At 40.5% G+C, this 19,246-nt stretch overlaps 19 non-coding genes across 19 annotated transcripts; all 19 read left to right on the top strand.

Annotated features, from left to right (window-relative positions):
* The first annotated feature begins 1,129 nt into the window (after positions 1-1,129).
* Positions 1,130-1,202, top strand: trnav-aac. The gene has a single exon. It is a non-coding gene; the product is annotated as a tRNA-Val (tRNA).
* A 1,425-nt stretch (positions 1,203-2,627) lies between these two features.
* trnav-cac lies at positions 2,628-2,700 on the top strand. The gene has a single exon. It is a non-coding gene; the product is annotated as a tRNA-Val (tRNA).
* Positions 2,701-2,829: 129 nt separating this feature from the next.
* trnav-cac lies at positions 2,830-2,902 on the top strand. Its single transcript has one exon. It is a non-coding gene; the product is annotated as a tRNA-Val (tRNA).
* Positions 2,903-5,201: 2,299 nt separating this feature from the next.
* On the top strand, positions 5,202-5,274 carry trnav-cac. The gene has a single exon. It is a non-coding gene; the product is annotated as a tRNA-Val (tRNA).
* A 129-nt stretch (positions 5,275-5,403) lies between these two features.
* On the top strand, positions 5,404-5,476 carry trnav-cac. Its single transcript has one exon. It is a non-coding gene; the product is annotated as a tRNA-Val (tRNA).
* A 1,234-nt stretch (positions 5,477-6,710) lies between these two features.
* Positions 6,711-6,783, top strand: trnav-aac. Its single transcript has one exon. It is a non-coding gene; the product is annotated as a tRNA-Val (tRNA).
* Positions 6,784-6,912: 129 nt separating this feature from the next.
* On the top strand, positions 6,913-6,985 carry trnav-cac. The gene has a single exon. It is a non-coding gene; the product is annotated as a tRNA-Val (tRNA).
* A 1,233-nt stretch (positions 6,986-8,218) lies between these two features.
* On the top strand, positions 8,219-8,291 carry trnav-aac. The gene has a single exon. It is a non-coding gene; the product is annotated as a tRNA-Val (tRNA).
* Positions 8,292-8,420: 129 nt separating this feature from the next.
* trnav-cac lies at positions 8,421-8,493 on the top strand. Its single transcript has one exon. It is a non-coding gene; the product is annotated as a tRNA-Val (tRNA).
* Positions 8,494-9,726: 1,233 nt separating this feature from the next.
* On the top strand, positions 9,727-9,799 carry trnav-aac. Its single transcript has one exon. It is a non-coding gene; the product is annotated as a tRNA-Val (tRNA).
* Positions 9,800-11,032: 1,233 nt separating this feature from the next.
* On the top strand, positions 11,033-11,105 carry trnav-aac. The gene has a single exon. It is a non-coding gene; the product is annotated as a tRNA-Val (tRNA).
* Positions 11,106-12,205: 1,100 nt separating this feature from the next.
* Positions 12,206-12,278, top strand: trnav-aac. The gene has a single exon. It is a non-coding gene; the product is annotated as a tRNA-Val (tRNA).
* A 1,094-nt stretch (positions 12,279-13,372) lies between these two features.
* trnav-aac lies at positions 13,373-13,445 on the top strand. The gene has a single exon. It is a non-coding gene; the product is annotated as a tRNA-Val (tRNA).
* Positions 13,446-14,615: 1,170 nt separating this feature from the next.
* On the top strand, positions 14,616-14,688 carry trnav-aac. The gene has a single exon. It is a non-coding gene; the product is annotated as a tRNA-Val (tRNA).
* A 129-nt stretch (positions 14,689-14,817) lies between these two features.
* trnav-cac lies at positions 14,818-14,890 on the top strand. Its single transcript has one exon. It is a non-coding gene; the product is annotated as a tRNA-Val (tRNA).
* Positions 14,891-15,864: 974 nt separating this feature from the next.
* trnav-aac lies at positions 15,865-15,937 on the top strand. The gene has a single exon. It is a non-coding gene; the product is annotated as a tRNA-Val (tRNA).
* Positions 15,938-16,066: 129 nt separating this feature from the next.
* On the top strand, positions 16,067-16,139 carry trnav-cac. Its single transcript has one exon. It is a non-coding gene; the product is annotated as a tRNA-Val (tRNA).
* Positions 16,140-17,372: 1,233 nt separating this feature from the next.
* trnav-aac lies at positions 17,373-17,445 on the top strand. The gene has a single exon. It is a non-coding gene; the product is annotated as a tRNA-Val (tRNA).
* Positions 17,446-18,678: 1,233 nt separating this feature from the next.
* Positions 18,679-18,751, top strand: trnav-aac. The gene has a single exon. It is a non-coding gene; the product is annotated as a tRNA-Val (tRNA).
* Positions 18,752-19,246: the final 495 nt, after the last annotated feature.

The raw sequence follows: 19,246 nt of genomic DNA, 5'->3' as shown, positions 1-19,246 counted from the left end.
GTTGCCGTTTTTTTTGGGGACCTCCACCATGCTGATCTGTATGAATGTGACCAGACTGACAGCTTCTCTGAGCCAGGCAAATTCATTTATCAGGGTCATTGTAATGGATATATCCAAAGAAATGGCAATATAATCCAAGGTAAAACAAACAAAAATGTAGATCGTTTTCTGTCATTTCAGCTGCTTGATGTGATTGTGTGATAGATTTAGTTGGCTGGCTAGCAAAGGAAAAGAAGCTAGCCTGCATAGGTACAGTGCATTCAGAAAGTTTTCAGACCCCTTACTTTTTTCCACATTTTGTTACGTTACAGCCTTATACTAAAATGGATGAAATAAAATAAAATCTATCTACACACAATACCACATAATGACAAAGCGATAGCATATAGTTTTTATTAATGAAAAAAATATTTTAAAAATACCTTATTTACATACATTTTCAGACCCTTTGCTATGAGGCTGGAAATTGAGCTCAGGTCCATCCTGTTTCCATTGATCATCCTTGAGATGTTTCTTCAACTTGATTGGAGTCCACCTGTGGTAAATTCAAATGATTGGTCATTTCTGCAGCATTGAAGGTACCCAAGAACACAGTGGCTTCCATCACTCTTAAATAGAAGAAGTTTGGAACCACCAAGCCTCTTCCAAGTTCCGGCTGCACACGATAATTCCCGGCTTCTCATGTCTACCTCACATAATATCCCAAATTGAGTACCACAGAAAGAGCCATAATACCCATTAAATATTTTAAAAATACCTTATTTACGTACGTTTTCAGACCCTTTGCTATGAGGCTGGAAATTGAGCTCAGGTCCATCCTGTTTCCATTGATCATCCTTGAGATGTTTCTTCAACTTGATTGGAGTCCACCTGTGGTAAATTCAAATGATTGGTCATTTCTGCAGCATTGAAGGTACCCAAGAACACAGTGGCTTCCATCACTCTTAAATGGAAGAAGTTTTGAACCACCAAGCCTCTTCCAAGAGCCGCTGCACACAATAATTCCCGGCTTCTCAAGCCTTATTGTTTAATTAATTGACTAAGTAATTTCTGATATCATTAGGTTCTGAGAGCGATAAATGTCCCACCCAGCCAAAGTCAGCCACACCCTTAGTACTCCACTCAATGGGTTTCCGTAGTGTAGTGGTTATCACGTTCGCCTAACACGCGAAAGGTCCCCGGTTCGAGACCGGGCGGAAACACATTTTAACAAATTGGTCCTTCGCACTTCTCAGTATTTGCTATTCAGGCTTTAGTTTCAGTAGTGTATTGATTATCACGTTCGCCTCACACGCGAAAGTCAGTCACACCCTTAGTTTTCCAATCATTCGGTTTCCGTAGTGTAGTGGTAGTTCGCCTCACACGCGAACAGGTTCGAAACCGGGCGGAAACATTTTGTAATATTCAATATTTCCCAATGCCCAGAGGCTAGCATTTGGTTTGAAACAGTTGAGGTTTGTCTAAACCTTGCTGTCTACCTCTCCGACCTGTGGATCAATGTTGTCCGTTTTTTTGGGGACCTCCACCATGCGATCTGTATGAATGTGACCAGACTGACAGCTTCTCTGAGCCAGGCAAATTCATTTATCAGGGTCATTGTAATGGATATATCCAAAGAAATGGCAATATAATCCAAGGTAAAACAAACAAAAATGTAGATCGTTTTCTGTCATTTCAGCTGCTTGATGTGATTGTGTGATAGATTTAGTTGGCTGGCTAGCAAAGGAAAAGAAGCTAGCCTGCATAGGTACAGTGCATTCGGAAAGTTTTCAGACCCCTTACTTTTTTCCACATTTTGTTACGTTACAGCCTTATACTAAAATGGATTAAATAAAATAAAATCTATCTACACACAATACCACATAATGACAAAGCGATAACATATAGTTTTTATTAATGAAAAAATATTTTAAAAATACCTTATTTACATACATTTTCAGACCCTTTGCTATGAGGCTTGGAAATTGAGCTCAGGTCCATCCTGTTTCCATTGATCATCCTTGAGATGTTTCTTCAACTTGATTGGAGTCCACCTGTGGTAAATTCAAATGATTGGTCATTTCTGCAGCATTGAAGGTACCCAAGAACAGAGTGGCTTCCATCACTCTTAAATAGAAGAAGTTTGGAACCACCAAGCCTCTTCCAAGTTCCGGCGGCACACGATAATTCCAGGCTTCTCATGTCTACCACACATAATATTCCAAATTTAGTACCACAGAAAGAGCCATAATACCCATTAAATATTTTAAAAATACCTTATTTACGTACGTTTTCAGACCCTTTGCTATGAGGCTGGAAATTGAGCTCAGGTCCATCCTGTTTCCATTGATCATCCTTGAGATGTTTCTTCAACTTGATTGGAGTCCACCTGTGGTAAATTCAAATGATTGGTCATTTCTGCAGCATTGAAGGTACCCAAGAACACAGTGGCTTCCATCACTCTTAAATGGAAGAAGTTTTGAACCACCAAGCCTCTTCCAAGAGCCGCTGCACACAATAATTCCCGGCTTCTCAAGCCTTATTGTTTAATTAATTGACTAAGTAATTTCTGATATCATTAGGTTCTGAGAGCGATAAATGTCCCACCCAGCCAAAGTCAGTCACACCCTTAGTTTTCCAATCATTCGGTTTCCGTAGTGTAGTGGTTATCACGTTCGCCTCACACGCGAAAGGTCCCCGGTTCGAGACCGGGCGGAAACACATTTTAACAGATTGGTCCTTCGCACTTCTCAGTATTTGCTATTCAGAATTTAGTTTCAGTAGTGTATTGGTTATCACGTTCGCCTCACACGCGAAAGTCAGTCACACCCTTAGTTTTCCAATCATTCGGTTTCCGTAGTGTAGTGGTTATCACGTTCGCCTCACACGCGAAAGGTCCCCGGTTCGAAACCGGGTGGAAACATTTTGTAATATTCAATGTTTCCCAATGCCCAGAGGCTAGCATTTGGTTTGAAACAGTTGAGGTTTGTCTAAACCTTGCTGTCTACCTCTCCGACCTGTGGATCAATGTTGCCGTTTTTTTGGGGACCTCCACCATGCGATCTGTATGAATGTGACCAGACTGACAGCTTCTCTGAGCAAGGCAAATTCAGTTTATCAGGGTCATTGTAATGGATATATCCAAAGAAATGGCAATATAATCCAAGGTAAAACAAACAAAAATGTAGATTGTTTTCTGTCATTTCAGCTGCTTGATGTGATTGTGTGATAGATTTAGTTGGCTGGCTAGCAAAGGAAAAGAAGCTAGCCTGCATAGGTACAGTGCATTCGGAAAGTTTTCAGACCCCTTACTTTTTTCCACATTTTGTTACGTTACAGCCTTATACTAAAATGGATGAAATAAAATAAAATCTATCTACACACAATCCCACATAATGACAAAGCGATAACATATAGTTTTTATTAATGAAAAAATATTTTAAAAATACCTTATTTACATACATTTTCAGACCCTTTGCTATGAGGTTGGAAATTGAGCTCAGGTCCATCCTGTTTCCATTGATCATCCTTGAGATGTTTCTTCAACTTGATTGGAGTCCACCTGTGGTAAATTCAAATGATTGGTCATTTCTGCAGCATTGAAGGTACCCAAGAACAGAGTGGCTTCCATCACTCTTAAATAGAAGAAGTTTGGAACCACCAAGCCTCTTCCAAGTTCCGGCTGCACTCGATAATTCCCGGCTTCTCATGTCTACCACACATAATATCCCAAATTTAGTACCACAGAAAGAGCCATAATACCCATTAAATATTTTAAAAATACCTTATTTACGTACGTTTTCAGACCCTTTGCTATGAGGCTGGAAATTGAGCTCAGGTCCATCCTGTTTCCATTGATCATCCTTGAGATGTTTCTTCAACTTGATTGGAGTCCACCTGTGGTAAATTCAAATGATTGGTCATTTCTGCAGCAATTGAAGGTACCCAAGAACACAGTGGCTTCCATCACTCTTAAATGGAAGAAGTTTTGAACCACCAAGCCTCTTCCAAGAGCCGCTGCACACAATAATTCCCGGCTTCTCAAGCCTTATTGTTTAATTAATTGACTAAGTAATTTCTGATATCATTAGGTTCTGAGAGCGATAAATGTCCCACCCAGCCAAAGTCAGCCACACCCTTAGTATTCAACTCATTGGGTTTCCGTGAGTTGAATATTCAATATATATCCAAAGAATATGGATATATCCAAAGAAATGGCAATATAATCCAAGGTAAAACAAACAAAAATGTAGATCGTTTTCTGTCATTTCAGCTGCTTGATGTGATTGTGTGATAGATTTAGTTGGCTGGCTAGCAAAGGAAAAGAAGCTAGCCTGCATAGGTACAGTGCATTCGGAAAGTTTTCAGACCCCTTACTTTTTTCCACATTTTGTTTCGTTACCGCCTTATACTAAAATGGATGAAATAAAATCAAATCTATCTACACACAATACCACATAATGACAAAGCGATAACATATAGTTTTTATTAATGAAAAAAATATTTTAAAAATACCTTATTTACATACATTTTCAGACCCTTTGCTATGAGGCTGGAAATTGAGCTCAGGTCCATCCTGTTTCCATTGATCATCCTTGAGATGTTTCTTCAACTTGATTGGAGTCCACCTGTGGTAAATTCAAATGATTGGTCATTTCTGCAGCATTGAAGGTACCCAAGAACAGAGTGGCTTCCATCACTCTTAAATAGAAGAAGTTTGGAACCACCAAGCCTCTTCCAAGTTCCGGCTGCACACGATAATTCCCGGCTTCTCATGTCTACCTCACATAATATCCCAAATTGAGTTCCACAGAAAGAGCCATAATACCCATTAAATATTTTAAAAATACCTTATTTACGTAAGTTTTCAGACCCTTTGCTATGAGGCTGGAAATTGCGCTCAGGTCCATCCTGTTTCCATTGATCATCCTTGAGATGTTTCTTCAACTTGATTGGAGTCCACCTGTGGTAAATTCAAATGATTGGTCATTTCTGCAGCATTGAAGGTACCCAAGAACACAGTGGCTTCCATCACTCTTAAATGGAAGAAGTTTTGAACCACCAAGCCTCTTCCAAGAGCCGCTGCACACAATAATTCCCGGCTTCTCAAGCCTTATTGTTTAATTAATTGACTAAGTAATTTCTGATTTCATTAGGTCCTGAGAGCGATAAATGTCCCACCCAGCCAAAGTCAGTCACACCCTTAGTTTTCCAATCATTCGGTTTCCGTAGTGTAGTGGTTATCACGTTCGCCTCACACGCGAAAGGTCCCCGGTTCGAGACCGGGCGGAAACACATTTTAACAGATTGGTCCTTCGCACTTCTCAGTATTTGCTATTCAGAATTTAGTTTCAGTAGTGTATTGGTTATCACGTTCGCCTCACACGCGAAAGTCAGTCACACCCTTAGTTTTCCAATCATTCGGTTTCCGTAGTGTAGTGGTTATCACGTTCGCCTCACACGCGAAAGGTCCCCGGTTCGAAACCGGGTGGAAACATTTTGTAATATTCAATATTTCCCAATGCCCAGAGGCTAGCATTTGGTTTGAAACAGTTGAGGTTTGTCTAAACCTTGCTGTCTACCTCTCCGACCTGTGGATCAATGTTGCCGTTTTTTTTGGGGACCTCCACCATGCGATCTGTATGAATGTGACCAGACTGACAGCTTCTCTGAGCAAGGCAAATTCATTTATCAGGGTCATTGTAATGGATATATCCAAAGAAATGGCAATATAATCCAAGGTAAAACAAACAAAAATGTAGATTGTTTTCTGTCATTTCAGCTGCTTGATGTGATTGTGTGATAGATTTAGTTGGCTGGCTAGCAAAGGAAAAGAAGCTAGCCTGCATAGGTACAGTGCATTCGGAAAGTTTTCAGACCCCTTACTTTTTTCCACATTTTGTTACGTTACAGCCTTATACTAAAATGGATGAAATAAAATAAAATCTATCTACACACAATCCCACATAATGACAAAGCGATAACATATAGTTTTTATTAATGAAAAAAATATTTTAAAAATACCTTATTTACATACATTTTCAGACCCTTTGCTATGAGGTTGGAAATTGAGCTCAGGTCCATCCTGTTTCCATTGATCATCCTTGAGATGTTTCTTCAACTTGATTGGAGTCCACCTGTGGTAAATTCAAATGATTGGTCATTTCTGCAGCATTGAAGGTACCCAAGAACACAGTGGCTTCCATCACTCTTAAATAGAAGAAGTTTGGAACCACCAAGCCTCTTCCAAGTTCCGGCTGCACACGATAATTCCCGGCTTCTCATGTCTACCTCACATAATATCCCAAATTGAGTACCACAGAAAGAGCCATAATACCCATTAAATATTTTAAAAATACCTTATTTACGTACGTTTTCAGACCCTTTGCTATGAGGCTGGAAATTGAGCTCAGGTCCATCCTGTTTCCATTGGTCATCCTTGAGATGTTTCTTCAACTTGATTGGAGTCCACCTGTGGTAAATTCAAATGATTGGTCATTTCTGCAGCATTGAAGGTACCCAAGAACACAGTGGCTTCCATCACTCTTAAATGGAAGAAGTTTTGAACCACCAAGCCTCTTCCAAGAGCCGCTGCACACAATAATTCCCGGCTTCTCAAGCCTTATTGTTTAATTAATTGACTAAGTAATTTCTGATTTCATTAGGTTCTGAGAGCGATAAATGTCCCACCCAGCCAAAGTCAGCCACACCCTTAGTATTCCACTCATTGGGTTTCTGTAGTGTAGTGGTTATCACGTTCGCCTAACACGCGAAAGGTCCCCGGTTTGAGACCGGGCGGAAACACATTTTAACAAAGTGGTCCTTCGCACTTCTCAGTATTTGCTATTCAGACTTTAGTTTCAGTAGTGTATTGGTTATCACGTTCGCCTCACACGCGAAAGTCAGTCACACCCTTAGTTTTCCAATCATTTGGCTTCTGTAGTGTAGTGGTTATCACGTTCGCCTCACACGCGAAAGGTCCCCGGTTCGAAACCGGGCGGAAACATTTTGTAATATTCAATATTTCCCAATGCCCAGAGGCTAGCATTTGGTTTGAAACAGTTGAGGTTTGTCTAAACCTTGCTGTCTACCTCTCCGACCTGTGGATCAATGTTGCCGTTTTTTTGGGGACCTCCACCATGCGATCTGTATGAATGTGACCAGACTGACAGCTTCTCTGAGCCAGGCAAATTCATTTATCAGGGTCATTGTAATGGATATATCCAAAGAAATGGCAATATAATCCAAGGTAAAACAAACAAAAATGTAGATCGTTTTCTGTCATTTCAGCTGCTTGATGTGATTGTGTGATAGATTTAGTTGGCTGGCTAGCAAAGGAAAAGAAGCTAGCCTGCATAGGTACAGTGCATTCGGAAAGTTTTCAGACCCCTTACTTTTTTCCACATTTTGTTACGTTACAGCCTTATACTAAAATGGATGAAATAAAATAAAATCTATCTACACACAATACCACATAATGACAAAGCGATAACATATAGTTTTTATTAATGAAAAAAATATTTTAAAAATACCTTATTTACATACATTTTCAGACCCTTTGCTATGAGGCTGGAAATTGAGCTCAGGTCCATCCTGTGTCCATTGATCATCCTTGAGATGTTTCTTCAACTTGATTGGAGTCCACCTGTGGTAAATTCAAATGATTGGTCATTTCTGCAGCATTGAAGGTACCCAAGAACACAGTGGCTTCCATCACTCTTAAATAGAAGAAGTTTGGAACCACCAAGCCTCTTCCAAGTTCCGGCTGCACACGATAATTCCCGGCTTCTCATGTCTACCTCACATGATATCCCAAATTGAGTACCACAGAAAGAGCCATAATACCCATTAAATATTTGAAAAATACCTTATTTACGTACGTTTTCAGACCCTTTGCTATGAGGCTGGAAATTGAGCTCAGGTCCATCCTGTTTCCATTGATCATCCTTGAGATGTTTCTTCAACTTGATCGGAGTCCACCTGTGGTAAATTCAAATGATTGGTCATTTCTGCAGCATTGAAGGTACCCAAGAACACAGTGGCTTCCATCACTCTTAAATGGAAGAAGTTTTGAACCACCAAGCCTCTTCCAAGAGCCGCTGCACACAATAAATCCCGGCTTCTCAAGCCTTATTGTTTAATTAATTGACTAAGTAATTTCTGATTTCATTAGGTTCTGAGAGCGATAAATGTCCCACCCAGCCAAAGTCAGCCACACCCTTAGTATTCCACTCATTGGGTTTCTGTAGTGTAGTGGTTATCACGTTCGCCTAACACGCGAAAGGTCCCCGGTTTGAGACCGGGCGGAAACACATTTTAACAAAGTGGTCCTTCGCACTTCTCAGTATTTGCTATTCAGACTTTAGTTTCAGTAGTGTATTGGTTATCACGTTCGCCTCACACGCGAAAGTCAGTCACACCCTTAGTTTTCCAATCATTCGGCTTCTGTAGTGTAGTGGTTATCACGTTCGCCTCACACGCGAAAGGTCCCCGGTTCGAAACCGGGCGGAAACATTTTGTAATATTCAATATTTCCCAATGCCCAGAGGCTAGCATTTGGTTTGAAACAGTTGAGGTTTGTCTAAACCTTGCTGTCTACCTCTCCGACCTGTGGATCAATGTTGCCGTTTTTTTGGGGACCTCCACCATGCGATCTGTATGAATGTGACCAGACTGACAGCTTCTCTGAGCCAGGCAAATTCATTTATCAGGGTCATTGTAATGGATATATCCAAAGAAATGGCAATATAATCCAAGGTAAAACAAACAAAAATGTAGATCGTTTTCTGTCATTTCAGCTGCTTGATGTGATTGTGTGATAGATTTAGTTGGCTGGCTAGCAAAGGAAAAGAAGCTAGCCTGCATAGGTACAGTGCATTCGGAAAGTTTTCAGACCCCTTACTTTTTTCCACATTTTGTTACGTTACAGCCTTATACTAAAATGGATGAAATAAAATAAAATCTATCTACACACAATACCACATAATGACAAAGCGATAACATATAGTTTTTATTAATGAAAAAAATATTTTAAAAATACCTTATTTACATACATTTTCAGACCCTTTGCTATGAGGCTGGAAATTGAGCTCAGGTCCATCCTGTGTCCATTGATCATCCTTGAGATGTTTCTTCAACTTGATTGGAGTCCACCTGTGGTAAATTCAAATGATTGGTCATTTCTGCAGCATTGAAGGTACCCAAGAACACAGTGGCTTCCATCACTCTTAAATAGAAGAAGTTTGGAACCACCAAGCCTCTTCCAAGTTCCGGCTGCACACGATAATTCCCGGCTTCTCATGTCTACCTCACATGATATCCCAAATTGAGTACCACAGAAAGAGCCATAATACCCATTAAATATTTGAAAAATACCTTATTTACGTACGTTTTCAGACCCTTTGCTATGAGGCTGGAAATTGAGCTCAGGTCCATCCTGTTTCCATTGATCATCCTTGAGATGTTTCTTCAACTTGATCGGAGTCCACCTGTGGTAAATTCAAATGATTGGTCATTTCTGCAGCATTGAAGGTACCCAAGAACACAGTGGCTTCCATCACTCTTAAATGGAAGAAGTTTTGAACCACCAAGCCTCTTCCAAGAGCCGCTGCACAAAATAATTCCCGGCTTCTCAAGCCTTATTGTTTAATTAATTGACTAAGTAATTTCTGATTTCATTAGGTTCTGAGAGCGATAAATGTCCCACCCAGCCAAAGTCAGCCACACCCTTACTATTCCATTCATTTGGTTTCCGTAGTGTAGTGGTTATCATGTTCGCCTAACACGCGAAAGGTCCCCGGTTCGAGACCGGGCGGCAACATTTTGTAATATTCAATATTTCCCAATGCCCAGAGGCTAGCATTTGGTTTGAAACAGTTGAGGTTTGTCTAAACCTTGCTGTCTACCTCTCCGACCTGTGGATCAATGTTGCCGTTTTTTTGGGGACCTCCACCATGCGATCTGTATGAATGTGACCAGACTGACAGCTTCTCTGAGCCAGGCAAATTCATTTATCAGGGTCATTGTAATGGATATATCCAAAGAAATGGCAATATAATCCAAGGTAAAACAAACAAAAATGTAGATCGTTTTCTGTCATTTCAGCTGCTTGATGTGATTGTGTGATAGATTTAGTTGGCTGGCTAGCAAAGGAAAAGAAGCTAGCCTGCATAGGTACAGTGCATTCGGAAAGTTTTCAGACCCCTTACTTTTTTCCACATTTTGTTACGTTACAGCCTTATACTAAAATGGATGAAATAAAATAAAATCTATCTACACACAATACCACATAATGACAAAGCGATAACATATAGTTTTTATTAATGAAAAAAATATTTTAAAAATACCTTATTTACATACATTTTCAGACCCTTTGCTATGAGGCTGGAAATTGAGCTCAGGTCCATCCTGTGTCCATTGATCATCCTTGAGATGTTTCTTCAACTTGATTGGAGTCCACCTGTGGTAAATTCAAATGATTGGTCATTTCTGCAGCATTGAAGGTACCCAAGAACACAGTGGCTTCCATCACTCTTAAATAGAAGAAGTTTGGAACCACCAAGCCTCTTCCAAGTTCCGGCTGCACACGATAATTCCCGGCTTCTCATGTCTACCTCACATGATATCCCAAATTGAGTACCACAGAAAGAGCCATAATACCCATTAAATATTAGAAAAATACCTTATTTACGTACGTTTTCAGACTCTTTGCTATGAGGCTGGAAATTGAGCTCAGGTCCATCCTGTTTCCATTGATCATCCTTGAGATGTTTCTTCAACTTGATCGGAGTCCACCTGTGGTAAATTCAAATGATTGGTCATTTCTGCAGCATTGAAGGTACCCAAGAACACAGTGGCTTCCATCACTCTTAAATGGAAGAAGTTTTGAACCACCAAGCCTCTTCCAATAGCCGCTGCACACAATAATTCCCGGCTTCTCAAGCCTTATTGTTTAATTAATTGACTAAGTATTTTCTGATTTCATTAGGTTCTGAGAGCGATAAATGTCCCACCCAGCCAAAGTCAGCCACACCCTTAGTATTCCACTCATTGGGTTTCTGTAGTGTAGTGGTTATCACGTTCGCCTAACATGCGAAAGTTCCCCGGTTCGAGACCGGGCGGAAACACATTTTAACAAATTGGTCCTTCGCACTTCTCAGTATTTGCGATTCAGACTTTAGTTTCAGTAGTAAGTTGGTTATCACGTTCGCCTCACACGCGAAAGTCAGTCACACCCTTAGTTTTCCAATCATTCGGTTTCCGTAGTGTAGTGGTTATCACGTTCGCCTCACACTCGGAAGGTCCCCGGTTCGAAACTGGGCGGAAACATTTTGTAATATTCAATATTTCCCAATGCCCAGAGGCTAGCATTTGGTTAGAAACAGTTGAGGTTTGTCTAAACCTTGCTGTCTACCTCTCCGACCTGTGGATCAATGTTGCCGTTTTTTTGGGGACCTCCACCATGCGATCTGTATGAATGTGACCAGACTGACAGCTTCTCTGAGCCAGGCAAATTCATTTATCAGGGTCATTGTAATGGATATATCCAAAGAAATGGCAATATAATCCAAGGTAAAACAAACAAAAATGTAGATCGTTTTCTGTCATTTCAGCTGCTTGATGTGATTGTGTGATAGAGTTAGTTGGCTGGCTAGCAAAGGAAAAGAAGCTAGCCTGCATAGGTACAGTGCATTCGGAAAGTTTTCAGACCCCTTACTTTTTTCCACATTTTGTTACGTTACAGCCTTATACTAAAATGGATGAAATAAAATAAAATCTATCTACACACAATACCACATAATGACAAAGCGATAACATATAGTTTTTATTAATGAAAAAAATATTTTAAAAATACCTTATTTACGTACGTTTTTAGACCCTTTGCTATGAGGCTGGAAATTGAGCTCAGGTCCATCCTGTTTCCATTGATCATCCTTGAGATGTTTCTTCAACTTGATTGGAGTCCACCTGTGGTAAATTCAAATGATTGGTCATTTCTGCAGCATTGAAGGTACCCAAGAACACAGTGGCTTCCATCACTCTTAAATGGAAGAAGTTTTGAACCACCAAGCCTCTTCCAAGAGCCGCTGCACACAATAATTCCCGGCTTCTCAAGCCTTATTGTTTAATTAATTGACTAAGTAATTTCTGATTTCATTAGGTTCTGAGAGCGATAAATGTCCCACCCAGCCAAAGTCAGCCACACCCTTAGTATTCCACTCATTGGGTTTCTGTAGTGTAGTGGTTATCACATTCGCCTAACACGCGAAAGTTCCCCGGTTCGAGACCGGGCGGAAACACATTTTAACAAATTGGTCCTTCGCACTTCTCAGTATTTGCTATTCATACTTTAGTTTCAGTAGTACGTTGGTTATCACGTTCGCCTCACACGCGAAAGTCAGTCACACCCTTAGTTTTCCAATCATTCGGTTTCCGTAGTGTAGTGGTTATCACGTTCGCCTCACATGCGGAAGGTCCCCGGTTCGAAACCGGACGGAAACATTTTGTAATATTCAATATTTCCCAATGCCCAGAGGCTAGCATTTGGTTAGAAACAGTTGAGGTTTGTCTAAACCTTGCTGTCTACCTCTCCGACCTGTGGATCAATGTTGCCGTTTTTTTGGGGACCTCCACCATGCGATCTGTATGAATGTGACCAGACTGACAGCTTCTCTGAGCCAGGCAAATTCATTTATCAGGGTCATTGTAATGGATATATCCAAAGAAATGGCAATATAATCCAAGGTAAAACAAACAAAAATGTAGATCGTTTTCTGTCATTTCAGCTGCTTGATGTGATTGTGTGATAGAGTTAGTTGGCTGGCTAGCAAAGGAAAAGAAGCTAGCCTGCATAGGTACAGTGCATTCGGAAAGTTTTCAGACCCCTTACTTTTTTCCACATTTTGTTACGCCTCATACTAAAATGGATGAAATAAAATAAAATCTATCTACACACAATACCACATAATGACAAAGCGATAACATATAGTTTTTATTAATGAAAAAAATATTTTAAAAATACCTTATTTACATACATTTTCAGACCCTTTGCTATGAGGCTGGAAATTGAGCTCAGGTCCATCCTGTTTCCATTGATCATCCTTGAGATGTTTCTTCAACTTGATTGGAGTCCACCTGTGGTAAATTCAAATGATTGGTCATTTCTGCAGCATTGAAGGTACCCAAGAACACAGTGGCTTCCATCACTCTTAAATGGAAGAAGTTTTGAACCACCAAGCCTCTTCCAAGAGCCGCTGCACACAATAATTCCCGGCTTCTCAAGCCTTATTGTTTAATTAATTGACTAAGTAATTTCTGATTTCATTAGGTTCTGAGAGCGATAAATGTCCCACCCAGCCAAAGTCAGCCACACCCTTACTATTTCACTCATTGGGTTTCTGTAGTGTAGTGGTTATCACGTTCGCCTAACACGCGAAAGGTCCCCGGTTAGAGACCGGGCGGAAACACATTTTAACAAATTGGTCCTTCGCACTTCTCAGTATTTGCTATTCAGACTTTAGTTTCAGTAGTATGTTGGTTATCACGTTCGCCTCACACGCGAAAGTCAGTCACACCCTTAGTTTTCCAATCATTCGGTTTCCGTAGTGTAGTGGTTATCACGTTCGCCTCACACGTGAAAGGTCCCCGGTTCGAAACCGGGCGGAATCATTTTGTAATATTCAATATTTCCCAATGCCCAGAGGCTAGCATTTGGTTTGAAACAGTTGAGGTTTGTCTAAACCTTGCTGTCTACCTCTCCGACCTGTGGATCAATGTTGCCGTTTTTTTGGGGACCTCCACCATGCGATCTGTATGAATGTGACCAGACTGACAGCTTCTCTGAGCCAGGCAAATTCATTTATCAGGGTCATTGTAATGGATATATCCAAAGAAATGGCAATATAATCCAAGGTAAAACAAACAAAAATGTAGATCGTTTTCTGTCATTTCAGCTGCTTGATGTGATTGTGTGATAGATTTAGTTGGCTGGCTAGCAAAGGAAAAGAAGCTAGCCTGCATAGGTACAGTGCATTCGGAAAGTTTTCAGACCCCTTACTTTTTTCCACATTTTGTTACGCCTTATACTAAAATGGATGAAATAAAATAAAATCTATCTACACACAATACCACATAATGACAAAGCGATAACATATAGTTTTTATTAATGAAAAAAATATTTTAAAAATACCTTATTTACATACATTTTCAGACCCTTTGCTATGAGGCTGGAAATTGAGCTCAGGTCCATCCTGTTTCCATTGATCATCCTTGAGATGTTTCTTCAACTTGATTGGAGTCCACCTGTGGTAAATTCAAATGATTGGTGATTTCTGCAGCATTGAAGGTACCCAAGAACACAGTGGCTTCCATCACTCTTAAATGGAAGAAGTTTTGAACCACCAAGCCTCTTCCAAGAGCCGCTGCACACAATAATTCCCGGCTTCTCAAGCCTTATTGTTTAATTAATTGACTAAGTAATTTCTGATTTCATTAGGTTCTGAGAGCGATAAATGTCCCACCCAGCCAAAGTCTGCCACACCCTTAGTATTCCACTCATTGGGTTTCTGTAGTGTAGTGGTTATCACGTTCGCCTCACACGCGAAAGTCAGTCACACCCTTAGTTTTCCACTCATTGGGTTTCCGTAGTGTAGAGGTTATCACGTTCGCCTAACATGCGAAAGGTCCCCGGTTCGAGACCGGGCGGAAACACATTTTAACAAATTGGTCCTTCGCACTTCTCAGTATTTGCTATTCAGAGTTTAGTTTCAGTAGTGTATTGGTTATCACGTTCGCCACACACGCGAAAGTCAGTCACACCCTCAGTCTTCCAATCTTTTGGTTTCCGTAGTGTAGTGGTTATCACGTTCGCCTCACACGCGAAAGGTCTCTGGTTCGAAACCGGGCGGAAACATTTTGTAATATTCAATATTTCCCAATGCCCAAAGGCTAGCATTGGGTTTGAAACAGTTGAGGTTTGTCTAAACCTTGCTGTCTACCTCTCCGACCTGTGGATCAATGTTGCCGTTTTTTTGGGGACCTCCACCATGCGATCTGTATGAATGTGACCAGACTGACAGCTACTTTGAGCCAGGCAAATTCATTTATCAGGGTCATTGTAATGGATATATCCAAAGAAATGGCAATATAATCCAAGGTAAAACAAACAAAAATGTAGATTGTTTTCTGTCATTTCAGTTGCTTGATGTGATTGTGTGATAGATTTAGTTGGCTGGCTAGCAAAGGAAAAGAAGCTAGCCTGCATAGGTACAGTGCATTCGGAAAGTTTTCAGACCCCTTACTTTTTTCCACATTTTGTTACGTTACAGCCTTATACTAAAATGGATGAAATAAAATAAAATCTATCTACACACAATACCACATAATGACAAAGCGATAACATATAGTTTTTATTAATGAAAAAAATATTTTAAAAATACCTTATTTACATACATTTTCAGACCCTTTGCTATGAGGCTGGAAATTGAGCTCAGGTCCACCCTGTTTCCATTGATCATCCTTGAGATGTTTCTTCAACTTGATTGGAGTCCACCTGTGGTAAATTCAAATGATTGGTCATTTCTGCAGCATTGAAGGTACCCAAGAACACAGTGGCTTCCATCACTCTTAAATGGAAGAAGTTTTGAACTACCAAGCCTCTTCCAAGAGCCGCTGCACACAATAATTCCCGGCTTCTCAAGCCTTATTGTTTAATTAATTGACTAAGTAATTTCTGATTTCATTAGGTTCTGAGAGCGATAAATGTCCCACCCAGCCAAAGTCAGCCACACCCTTACTATTCCACTAATTTGGTTTCCGTAGTGTAGTGGTTATCATGTTCGCCTCTCACGCGAAAGTCAGTCACACCCTTAGTCTTCCAATCTTTCGGTTTCCGTAGTGTAATGGTTATCACGTTCGCCTAACACGCGAAAGGTCCCCGGTTTGAGACCGGGCGGAAACACATTTTAACAAATTGGTCCTTCGCACTTCTCAGTATTTGCTATTCAGACTTTAGTTTCAGTAGTGTATTGGTTATCACGTTCGCCACACACGCGAAAGTCAGTCACACCCTTAGTCTTCCAATCTTTCGGTTTCCGTAGTGTAGTGGTTATCACGTTCGCCTCACAAGCGAAAGGTCTCTGGTTCGAAACCGGGCGGAAACATTTTGTAATATTCAATATTTCCCAATGCCCAGAGGCTAGCATTGGGTTAGAAACAGTTGAGGTTTGTCTAAACCTTGCTGTCTACCTCTCCGACCTGTGGATCAATGTTGCCGTTTTTTTGGGGACCTCCACCATGCGATCTGTATGAATGTGACCAGACTGACAGCTTCTCTGAGCCAGGCAAATTCATTTATCAGGGTCATTGTAATGGATATATCCAAAGAAATGGCAATATAATCCAAGGTAAAACAAACAAAAATGTAGATCGTTTTCTGTCATTTCAGCTGCTTGATGTGATTGTGTGATAGATTTAGTTGTCTGGCTAGCAAAGGAAAAGAAGCTAGCCTGCATAGGTACAGTGCATTCGGAAAGTTTTCAGACCCCTTACTTTTTTCCACATTTTGTTACGTTACAGCCTTATACTAAAATGGATGAAATAAAATAAAATCTATCTACACACAATACCACATAATGACAAAGCGATAACATATAGTTTTTATTAATGAAAAAAATATTTTAAAAATACCTTATTTACATACATTTTCAGACCCTTTGCTATGAGGCTGGAAATTGAGCTCAGGTCCATCCTGTGTCCATTGATCATCCTTGAGATGTTTCTTCAACTTGATTGGAGTCCACCTGTGGTAAATTCAAATGATTGGTCATTTCTGCAGCATTGAAGGTACCCAAGAACACAGTGGCTTCCATCACTCTTAAATAGAAGAAGTTTGGAACCACCAAGCCTCTTCCAAGTTCCGGCTGCACACGATAATTCCCGGCTTCTCATGTCTACCTCACATGATATCCCAAATTGAGTACCACAGAAAGAGCCATAATACCCATTAAATATTTGAAAAATACCTTATTTACGTACGTTTTCAGACCCTTTGCTATGAGGCTGGAAATTGAGCTCAGGTCCATCCTGTTTCCATTGATCATCCTTGAGATGTTTCTTCAACTTGATCGGAGTCCACCTGTGGTAAATTCAAATGATTGGTCATTTCTGCAGCATTGAAGGTACCCAAGAACACAGTGGCTTCCATCACTCTTAAATGGAAGAAGTTTTGAACCACCAAGCCTCTTCCAAGAGCCGCTGCACAAAATAATTCCCGGCTTCTCAAGCCTTATTGTTTAATTAATTGACTAAGTAATTTCTGATTTCATTAGGTTCTGAGAGCGATAAATGTCCCACCCAGCCAAAGTCAGCCACACCCTTACTATTCCATTCATTTGGTTTCCGTAGTGTAGTGGTTATCATGTTCGCCTAACACGCGAAAGGTCCCCGGTTCGAGACCGGGCGGCAACATTTTGTAATATTCAATATTTCCCAATGCCCAGAGGCTAGCATTTGGTTTGAAACAGTTGAGGTTTGTCTAAACCTTGCTGTCTACCTCTCCGACCTGTGGATCAATGTTGCCGTTTTTTTGGGGACCTCCACCATGCGATCTGTATGAATGTGACCAGACTGACAGCTTCTCTGAGCCAGGCAAATTCATTTATCAGGGTCATTGTAATGGATATATCCAAAGAAATGGCAATATAATCCAAGGTAAAACAAACAAAAATGTAGATCGTTTTCTGTCATTTCAGCTGCTTGATGTGATTGTGTGATAGATTTAGTTGGCTGGCTAGCAAAGGAAAAGAAGCTAGCCTGCATAGGTACAGTGCATTCGGAAAGTTTTCAGACCCCTTACTTTTTTCCACATTTTGTTACGTTACAGCCTTATACTAAAATGGATGAAATAAAATAAAATCTATCTACACACAATACCACATAATGACAAAGCGATAACATATAGTTTTTATTAATGAAAAAAATATTTTAAAAATACCTTATTTACATACATTTTCAGACCCTTTGCTATGAGGCTGGAAATTGAGCTCAGGTCCATCCTGTGTCCATTGATCATCCTTGAGATGTTTCTTCAACTTGATTGGAGTCCACCTGTGGTAAATTCAAATGATTGGTCATTTCTGCAGCATTGAAGGTACCCAAGAACACAGTGGCTTCCATCACTCTTAAATAGAAGAAGTTTGGAACCACCAAGCCTCTTCCAAGTTCCGGCTGCACACGATAATTCCCGGCTTCTCATGTCTACCTCACATGATATCCCAAATTGAGTACCACAGAAAGAGCCATAATACCCATTAAATATTAGAAAAATACCTTATTTACGTACGTTTTCAGACTCTTTGCTATGAGGCTGGAAATTGAGCTCAGGTCCATCCTGTTTCCATTGATCATCCTTGAGATGTTTCTTCAACTTGATCGGAGTCCACCTGTGGTAAATTCAAATGATTGGTCATTTCTGCAGCATTGAAGGTACCCAAGAACACAGTGGCTTCCATCACTCTTAAATGGAAGAAGTTTTGAACCACCAAGCCTCTTCCAAGAGCCGCTGCACACAATAATTCCCGGCTTCTCAAGCCTTATTGTTTAATTAATTGACTAAGTATTTTCTGATTTCATTAGGTTCTGAGAGCGATAAATGTCCCACCCAGCCAAAGTCAGCCACACCCTTAGTATTCCACTCATTGGGTTTCTGTAGTGTAGTGGTTATCACGTTCGCCTAACATGCGAAAGTTCCCCGGTTCGAGACCGGGCGTAAACACATTTTAACAAATTGGTCCTTCGCACTTCTCAGTATTTGCGATTCAGACTTTAGTTTCAGTAGTAAGTTGGTTATCACGTTCGCCTCACACGCGAAAGTCAGTCACACCCTTAGTTTTCCAATCATTCGGTTTCCGTAGTGTAGTGGTTATCACGTTCGCCTCACACGCGGAAGGTCCCCGGTTCGAAACTGGGCGGAAACATTTTGTAATATTCAATATTTCCCAATGCCCAGAGGCTAGCATTTGGTTAGAAACAGTTGAGGTTTGTCTAAACCTTGCTGTCTACCTCTCCGACCTGTGGATCAATGTTGCCGTTTTTTTGGGGACCTCCACCATGCGATCTGTATGAATGTGACCAGACTGACAGCTTCTCTGAGCCAGGCAAATTCATTTATCAGGGTCATTGTAATGGATATATCCAAAGAAATGGCAATATAATCCAAGGTAAAACAAACAAAAATGTAGATCGTTTTCTGTCATTTCAGCTGCTTGAT

The sequence above is a fragment of the Oncorhynchus mykiss genome, unplaced genomic scaffold (genome assembly GCF_013265735.2).
Source record: "Oncorhynchus mykiss isolate Arlee unplaced genomic scaffold, USDA_OmykA_1.1 un_scaffold_364, whole genome shotgun sequence".
NCBI classification, from domain to species: Eukaryota; Metazoa; Chordata; class Actinopteri; order Salmoniformes; family Salmonidae; genus Oncorhynchus; species Oncorhynchus mykiss.
This window is presented reverse-complemented; position numbering and strand designations above follow the sequence as displayed.